This window comes from Labeo rohita, unplaced genomic scaffold (assembly GCF_022985175.1).
Source record: "Labeo rohita strain BAU-BD-2019 unplaced genomic scaffold, IGBB_LRoh.1.0 scaffold_65, whole genome shotgun sequence".
Taxonomy (NCBI): Eukaryota; Metazoa; Chordata; class Actinopteri; order Cypriniformes; family Cyprinidae; genus Labeo; species Labeo rohita.
This window is the reverse complement of record NW_026129579.1, coordinates 386,060-395,835: the sequence shown is the minus strand read 5'-3', so window position 1 is coordinate 395,835 and position 9,776 is coordinate 386,060. Positions and strand designations below refer to the sequence as shown.

At 34.6% G+C, this 9,776-nt stretch overlaps 1 long non-coding RNA gene across 1 annotated transcript; it reads right to left on the bottom strand.

Moving 5' to 3' along the window:
- Positions 1-1,203: 1,203 nt before the first annotated feature.
- On the bottom strand, positions 1,204-9,027 carry LOC127161431 (uncharacterized). Its single transcript, XR_007827042.1, has 5 exons — positions 8,559-9,027; positions 7,792-7,948; positions 7,360-7,563; positions 5,022-5,173; positions 1,204-1,275 (listed from the first exon to the last, which is right to left on the bottom strand). It is a non-coding gene; the product is annotated as an uncharacterized LOC127161431 (long non-coding RNA).
- Between the last annotated feature and the right edge of the window lie 749 nt (positions 9,028-9,776).

Below are 9,776 nucleotides of genomic sequence, written 5' to 3'. Positions count from 1 at the left end.
AAGGGTAGGTGTAGACATTCATAAAACACAACCTGATAGAAAGTAAATGTAATTTATTGTTACATGTATTGTTTTATGGTGAGATTTACAGATGTAGCTGTATCCCTTTTAGCCACAACTGAGAAATCTGCACAGATCAAGCACCGTTTACAAGCATAAACAGCTCTAAACAAACATGTGGCTGGATTTTGATGTGAGACAACAGAAGATGGACTTTTGCACTGGAGGAAGCGTTATCGTTGAATATGGACTCATGGAGCCAAAACATTACAAAACAAAGGCAAATGTTTTCTTGTAAATACCATGAAGTGGTAATTTAATTAATTAGTGTTTTTTTATTCATTTGTAGTGCTTATTTGATGAGTTTTTAGGCAGAAGGCAGCTAACTAGAAACAACAAACTATCATTGTCCCTTTTTTATTACACATTCATGTTTGTTAAAATTCAATAAAACTGAATCTACATGAGAAAGCTGACCGGAACTCAGTTAAATTAAATTTATTAGGCACTGGTTGGTGAGGAGCGGGACAGTGAGCTGTGAATAGCGATAACAGTTTCCTGTGCTGTGTGAAGCTAATGTTGTTCAAAGTAAGAACGAAGTGTACACAGAGTTTACCGATTGTAAATATTTTCTTTTTTCCAGATAATGACCTATAAGCATAGTGTGCACAACAGTTAGTTTACCCAAAAATAATCATTACATCATAATTTACTGACACTCATGTCATTACAAACCTCAGTTACTTCTGTGGAAAACAACAAAATGTTTTGAATAATGTTGGTAACCAAAACATTTTGGAGACTGATTCTTGAATTACTTTTCAGGTGTGACAGACAATCTTACTTTCATGATTACTTTTTGAGAATCGCTCACTCTTGCTTTCAGCAGGACAAACTTAACAGACTGATACTGACCAGTATTTAAATCATAATTTGACTTGACCTTCATTGAAAAAAAAAAAAAAAAAAAAAAAAAAAACACTCAGACATTTTCTTAAAATATCTTCTTTTGTGTTCCACAGGTGTTATACAGGTGTGGAGGGACAGTAAATGATGATGGACAGATTGATCATTTTTGGGTGAATGGGATTATTCTGGCCAATTTATCAGGTTACAACAAATCAGCACAAATCACATAAATGACATATTTTGAGTTCAGTGCAGCAGGTGGCAAGTTTCCAATACTGTAATAAACTGACTTACATATTCATTTGCTTTCTGCTTTTTCAGTCAGCTCATCACATCTTTTCAAACAAGGGTTTCCATCAAGGATGACTGTTGAGACACATGAGAGCAAACACACACATCTGAAACATTTCCAGAAGGAAGATTATGAGTGTCACGGATGAATTGAACAACAATTATAATTACAATACAGTGAGCTGCAATTCATGAATAAAGACAGAATCCATTGTTTCCAATAGAGTAATACATTAATTAAAAATTCATTTCTGTGTCAAATCACATCTCCGTTATTAACAGGATTAATAACAATTTGGAGCACGACTGCATAGGTAATAGTGCTATAATTCTTATTTTGATAAATAAACACAACAGACCAGCAGTAATTCCCTGCTGAAAAAAACAGCTAAAACCAGCTTAGGCTGGTTAGCTGGTTCTAGCTGGTCTCCCAGCCTGGCCAGGCTGGTTTTAGCTGGAAGTAGCTGGTTTTAGCTGGTCTCCCAGCCTGGCCAGGCTGGTTTTAGCTGTTTAAGCTGGAAGTAGCTGGTTTTAGCTGGTCTCCCAGCCTGGCCAGGCTGGTTTTAGCTGTTTAAGCTGGAAGTAGCTGGATTTAGTTGGTCTCCCAGCCTGACCAAGCTGGTGTCCATTTGACCTAATTACTAGGGCCGGGACTTTAACGCGTTAATTTAGATTAATTAATTACACAAAAATAACGCGTTAAATTTTTTAACGCATTTTAATCGCACTTATTTTTGCACCGCGGAACATTTCTCACTGGATGAGTTTCGGCGGACCGATTATACTGGAGCACCAATTAGCGTTCAGACAAAAACAAACCACAGTGAACATGGACAAAGAAGCTGATGAGACCGCTTTTAGTTGGCTCTTTATGTTGTTGGTGCAACTGAAACTTTATGTATTATGTTGTTGGTGCAACTGAAACTTTATGTTGAACTCTTTATTCTTTTGGCCAAGGTTATTGAGAGTTGGACTGAAATGAATTTTATTTTTTTAAACCAGCTGTTGGTAAATCAACAAAGTCTGTTATGGCCTCTGAAGCAACAGAGATGTTGTCTACAGTAATAGTCAGGGTTTCCAATGTTCTGAATGTATTTGAAAGTATTGTGTTTTACTTAAACAGTTTACAGAAGGTCTACCTACCTATAGGGTACCTGATTTTCTGAAATGTAGGCTACTATATTTCTAAATATCCTATTGCTACACTTAGTGGCAATATTGCACTGGTCTGTTGGACTTGGTTGAACAAAAATAAACAATATTTTGTTGCTTAAGCTTATGTATTCAGTCATTATTCAATGGTATACTAAAAATCCATATGAAAAAAACTTACTTCTCACTATTCTCAGGTCAAATATTTATATGCGAATAAAATGTAATTAATTTCGATTAATTAATTACAAAGCCTCTAATTAATTCGATTATTTTTTTTAATCGAGTCCCGGCCCTACTAATTACAAATTAATCAGTTTGTTTCACTTACTGACAAGGTTCAATTCAAGGTAAGTTTAGTATCATAATCAGGCAGGCTAGATGATACATCTTAAATTATTCTAGTTGTTAATGATAATATATCTGAGAAGAGTCTAAAATAAATTGTAGCATAAAGTATAGCATAAAATCAAGCTAGCACTCAAAAAATCAGCATAGAACTCAAATCAGATTAAATTATTGTCTGAAGAAATACATTCACTATAGTTGTATGACCAAATATAGTCAGCTGTTTTATTTTTAGGTATTAGATAGACTTTTACACAAAATATAAATGAAACAAACACAGTCTTTATATAATAAATAACAATCACCTGCTATTAAAAAACATTAGGAGAAAAAAAAACAATATCTTTAACAAGAAATGCTTAAAGCATAATCTGATCATGTGGATCACGTGGTGGTTTGATGCAAAAGTACAGCATATTGCTGTAAATTTTAAATCTTCAGAGGCGGGATTTTCTTCAACGGTCGACATTCGGGAGCAGCAATAAGTACGATTCACAACTGCGGTAAGTGATTTATTTCACTTTTAATTTTTCATGTTTGATAACTGTAGTTATCCCGCAGTCGCGGGAGGATTTCACACATTCCCCGGCCTCATAGCGGCTATAGGCGGAAAATCTCTGGGTTTCTACGGTAATAATTACACGCTTCATTGACAACAGTTGTGATTCACGGGAACGTCGTTTTGTTCAGCACACTTTCTCATGATTATTTTATGATGTAAATCAAATTTGCACAAGCAGTCATCCATTAACAGGGGCGCCGAAATGAAACGCGTGACGTTACTTAAGTCTCGTAACTCGCGGTCATCACGATCACGGAGGATGAAAACTGTCACATAAACTCTGAACGGTGCTGTTAAAGCGGTTCACATAATGATGTGTGAGAACCTTTGATATCTTGATAATTCTCTTATTGTTTGATTGTAATGCTTTTTGCTAACTTTGGTTTAAGAATGAGTTAATCCAGCCCATCTTCCTGTCTGGCCTTTTCACAGCATATATTCACTCCGGAGTAACTTTACCAGGAGGAGACAGATGGAGATTTGGAGTTCATTCAAAGGTAATGGTTGCATTCTAAGAATTTGAATACCTGAATTTTACATGTAGATATGTTAGAAGATGTTTCTCAACTCCAGAAGAGAGACGATTTTTAAGGGAGAATGATTCAGATATCTCAAAAGCTAAAACTAATGTGAATTAAATATTGTTTGTTTCCTGACTGATTTGTAGATATTTAAGAGGAACAAAGAAGTTGAAAGGAAAAGTTTCATCTAAAACAACAGGGCAAATGGTACAGAAGAAACCGGTTGAAGTGAACCCAAGTTGCCACTCTTCTTTGCAAAGTGAAGGATTTTCAGCAGAATTTCTGAAATGTAAGACATACACACATACCAAGATCTCCTTTTTCCTTTTATTATATTCTTTTATTATCTACATTGCCGTTCAATAGTTTGGGGTTTGTACGATTTTTTTATGTTTTTTTATTAAATAAGTCTCTTCTGTTAATCAAAGCTGCATTTAATTTATCAAAAATACAGAAAATTAATTGAAAAATAAAAAAAGTAATGTTGTGAAATATTATTGCAATTTAAAATAGTTTTTTTTTTTTTGTCTGTTTTAATATACTTTAACCCTTTGGGGTCTGAGGGTGTTTTGGGGCCCTGGAGAAGTTTTGACATGCCCTGCAATTTGTGTTTTTTTCAGTATCTTAAAAACATATTAATGGCTAAAGTCTGGTTACACTGTAATCAGCACAAACTGGGCTACAATAATATGCAAACAACATTAATGTACACATTTGTGTTTTTGAGAAAACAACATTTATGTGTGGTTAGTGAAAAACTAAATGTTTTAAGGCCATGAAACACATTCAGAACATTTGTTCACAAGACTTTTGAGAACTGGATGTGTTAGTCGAGAGTTTTTTCAACAAAATGATTTGAAAATCATCTTGTTCACTCCTTCAGAGAAAATTATATAATGATGTAAATTTTTGTTGTATGTTTTGTGATCGAAAAGGAATATGCGAAGGAGTGGCAATGACCCATGAATATTTAGTGATTCATACCTGAGAGACAAAGAGCTCTCCCTAATGGCCCATCAATGACACTGTGACTGTCAGTCAATGAGAGATTCAAAGAATGGAGTTTTAGATTAATTGTATTTTATTTACAAAACAGTATCATCAAAACATACATAATGAAGGTCAAATACACATTATTGAGCACCCTGATCTAACCACAGAGATGTCAACAGACTTTGTGTAGTTTCTGAAAACTGTTTTCTGAATTCTGTTCAACAAGTGAAACAAGTAAATCATACCTGATATTTAAGTGCTTGCAAAACTCATCATCAGTAGTCAAGGAACTTTTTTTTTTTTACACTAAAATATGTGTAGTTGAACACCTGATGTTAGTACAGCGCTCTCAGTTTGAAAGACAGCAGGATTCATCTGTTGTGCAGGTATCAGATCACTAAAAAACAAATAACATAAGAAAAACATCTGTGAGCATGTTAATAACACACTGTAAAAAGCAACCTATAGAATCTACTCAATATAATGGGGTAAACTGATGTAACAATTTACACTCAGTTTGTTTGGGTAGATTCTATCCTATATGTCTGAGTAAAGAATACCTGAATTTATCAGCTAAGACAAACTAAAAAAAAAGTAGGTTAAGTCTACACAGCAAAAAGCCCAGTGTTAAATGAACTCTCCCGGGAGTTTGAGTCCATACTCAAGAGTGTTAAAATGAACACTGAAGCAGTGTTAGAGTTAATGAGGTAATTAAGTGATTCATTGAGTGATGATTGATCATTATTAAAGACGCCTGATGTTAATAAGCAGAATCACCAAAAGGAGAAAATCGAATTTTGTAAGTCCCCATTATAGTGGTGAGTGTTAGCATTAGTTTAGCTCTTTACCAGTAACTTCTTAATATTAGATTTTGTTTGGGTGTTGTAATTGAGTTATAACAGTCAGACAAACCAGAAGAAATGAGATTTTGTGGTTTTGATTATGCTTTGACAAAGTCGTGAAGTAGCCATCAGAGTAAGTGAGTTGTATTTTGTTTATGTTGGTTTAATCAGACAGGTGTTTCTGAAATTTATTTGACCGGAAAAAATATAAACATTTTTTAGATTTAGACACACAGACATCAACAATCAGCATGAGAATCACAACAATGGTGACCAACAAAAACGTATGTTGTAGCCAATCCAAACTCATCCATATTTCCCATCATGTATTGTGGCATGAATAAATTATGAGCTGATGATTTCCGTGATGTTTAGAGTTGATCTGTTTCTGGATATGCTGTTTGTCACCATTTTTGAGATTCATATGCTGATTCATGATGTCTGTGTGTGCCTAAAAGAACAGCTTTTGAAAGTTTTTTTTGATCGGAGGAGCTTGTAAAAAGTCCATTTAAAATGTAAACAAAAATTCAGGCTTTATCATTTTTTTGCTGCTGTGAAACCACAAGGCAGTTGTAATAAATAAAGGATATAAAACTCTAAATGATTTCAGTGGCTCAAATTAAGTTTATTTTAAAACAGAATTATCACCACTGCATGACTTTTGCTCTTTGGCTTGTCTGGCTTGTTTAACTAAACAGTTGAACAAAAGCTAATATTAAAAAGCTATGGGTCAAGAGCCCAACTAATGCTAACACTGACCACTATAATGGTGACGTAAACATTTTGGTGTCTTCAATAATTTTCAATCATCACTCAATGAATCACTTAATTACCTCATTAACTTTGACACTGCTTCAGTGTTCATTTTAACACTCAAATAAACTCCCGCAAGAGTTCATTTAACACTGGGCTTTTTGCTGTGTAGACTTTATCTACTTTTTTTTAGTTTGTCATAGCTGTTAAATTCAGGTATTCTTTACTCAAATATATAGACAAACGGAGTGCAAATTGTTACTTCAATTTACCTCATTTTATTGAGTAGATTCGTAAATTCAGGTATTCTTTACTCAGACATATAGGATAGAATCTACCCAAACAAACTGAGTGCAAATTGTTACATCAGTTTACCCCATTATATTGAGTAGATTCTATAGGTTGTTTTTTACAGTGCAGGAGCATCTGTAAAATATATATATAGTGTGTATATAGTGTACGAATTTGTAGCCATAGACTCACGCATTTGTACTAACATAAAAAGGACATTTTATATCTGAGAATCTAATAATTATTGTTTTTCACGTTAAACATCTAATCGAGAGCAGAGTATTGATAAACATGGTCTAAACATACACCGTGTAAACACTCATATTACATCATATTGTTATACGATAAATATGTAACTAAATAATATGATATTAAATCATAAACATAAGCATGCCTTGTATGTATTATACAATACAAAACATTTTATATCGGGGAAACTATATTATTATTGCTAAGTGTAAGTGTAAACACTTATCTTTATATCGCATCGTTTTCTATTGTATAGAACGTTAAAAACATCCTGGCGTCTTGAGACATTTTGATGCAATGAAATGAAACGTACTTCATGATGTTTCACTTGCTGTAGTCATGAATTATAGTTTGAACAAAAAGTCTACAAATCTACAATGTGTACAGGTTCTGTCACAGTAACACAGTAACAACTAACACAAGCAGGCTAATAAAAAGAAATACTTACTCATGTAAATATCTCCTCTGATGGATCGCGCCGTGTGTCACGTCGTGTTCTTCCTCTGAATTCTTGTTCTTCACAGCGCATCTTCTTACGCATCTTAGAAACGACAAGTAGCCCAGATGAACTTGGAAAAGAAAAAGTCTCGGTGCTTTGTTTACAGTGATGTGGGCGATTACGTTTGGCGCGCGCCCTCACGTGGCGATTACACTATGAAAAGCAAAAGCATCTTGTTGGCGTGATCTAATTAAAAATAATGAAGCAGACGGTTTATCTGTATTTTATTTACAACACAGTATAATATAAACATACATTATGAAGGTCAAAGACACATTATTAAGCACACTGATCTAACCACAGAGATGTGAACAGATGGTGTGTAATTCCTGAAAACTGTTTTCTGAATTCTGTTCAACAAGTAGCACAAGCAAATCATACCTGATATTTAAGTGCTTGCAAAACTCATCATCAGTAGTCAAGGAACTTGTTTTACCAATAGAAAATCAGTGTAGTTGAAGATCTGATGTTGGTACAGTGCTCTCAGAGGAAAAGTTTGCAGGATTCATCTGTTGTGCAGGTATCAGATCACAAGCAACTAAAGCAAAACAAAAAACATATGTGAGCATGTTAATATCAGGAGCAATTTAAAGCATCTTTGCTAAATAAAAGCATTAGTGCTATAATTTCTATCCCAAAAAATATTCATAGGGGTATCCAGTCACTAACATAAATAAATGAATAAATCAGTGCACATGTTGATAGGCCTGGAGCAACTATATTGTTACATTAGCAATCACTAATATTGCCCATGTGATTTTATAGCTATCATATGCACACATGCTTTGTATTTATTATTATACAGTATAAAAACAACATCTGAGAAACTAAATTATTATTAAGCACATTATGTACACGTTTGAGCAGATATTTGCAGACAGAGTATTCAACAGTAAAGACTGGTCTAAGCATTCTTATACATTACTTTTATATCGTCTAAACTTTTTTGTCAATTTGTTTATGAAACATAAAATATTCCTGACGCCTTACAGATGCATTGAAAAGTTGCCTATGATATTTCAAAATGTTGCACTCGATTTCACATATTTTAGTCAGGAATTATAGTTTTGGAAAAAGTCCAACTAGTAAATGCCTTCAAGTTTATGTCTCAACAACACATTATCTAATGCCAATAATAAACTACTTACACTGTATAAGATCCTCTCGTCAGCTGCCTGTAGTCGCGCTCGCATTCTGTTTGTGAGATAAACAAGCTCAGCCTGTTCCTCTCAGCGCGTCCTCATCCGGAGTAAATACAAGGCTTTTTCCTCTCAGCGCTTTCTTCCAAAAATGAAAGTATCCGACACAAACACGTTGCTGCTTTGTTTACGAGTTGATGTGGGCGGTCATTTGGCGCGTCTTTCACGTGGATGTTTGTAATAACAATAGCGCCACAGCGCGTGAACTAATTAGCGGTAATGAGGTCAGATGGGAAAAACAGGGCATGTGCTGCGTCCGAAATCGCATACTTCCCTACTATATAGTACGCGAAAAACAGTATGCGAGGCGAGTAGTATGTCCGAATTCATAGTATTCGAAATTCAGTAGGCGAGAAGTACCCGGATGACCTACTGCTTCCGCCCGAATTCTGTAGTACGCATACCATGGACACTTTCCTATCCCATGAGGCTCCAGGAGAGGAGGCGTCATATTCGAAAAATGGCGGAAAGTGGAGACGCGGCTCATTTCAAGTGTAAGTACCTCAGGAAAAAAACGTTGTTTATTGTGATTAAATTACACTTGTTTAACACAATCTAAATAAACGGATGACTTATTGAAAGTTTAAACATTGTAAATTGATGAGGTGAGTTCGTGAATCGGCTGTAAGAAGTTGTTTTGTACATCAGCTTGTTAACACAGCTTTTTTTTTAACGGAGACATTCGTTGTTAAGCAGTTTAATGAGATTAGAAAATTAAACGAAATTAAAACGATTTGTTTCTTCTTTTACTAGTGTTAATTTTAGTTGATATTTTGTTGGCTACATATCAAGCTAGTAATAAGTAACGTTATGCTTCAGCTTGTCAATGTAAGTTAGCATTAATGGATTGATCATGACTAATGATTACTGTTTTGACATTACAGGGACTGATGAACACACTCGGCTCCTTATCCAGTGGAGAGTGGCTAATGAAGCCCTCTTCACTGGAAGGAGAAATGCTGCCATCAAAGGTTTTGAGTAAGTAAACAAATTCTGTAAAATGTACTTTTATTCAGGTGCTGTTGACACTGAATGTAGTACACACTAACACTTCAAGCAAAGGTTTTACTGCATTATTTTTATGCTTGATTTCTGTGCATTTATTGTGACAGAGTTTTTGTGACAGAGCAGAAGCTCGATGGGAAAATTTCAGCTGCTCAAGTTAAA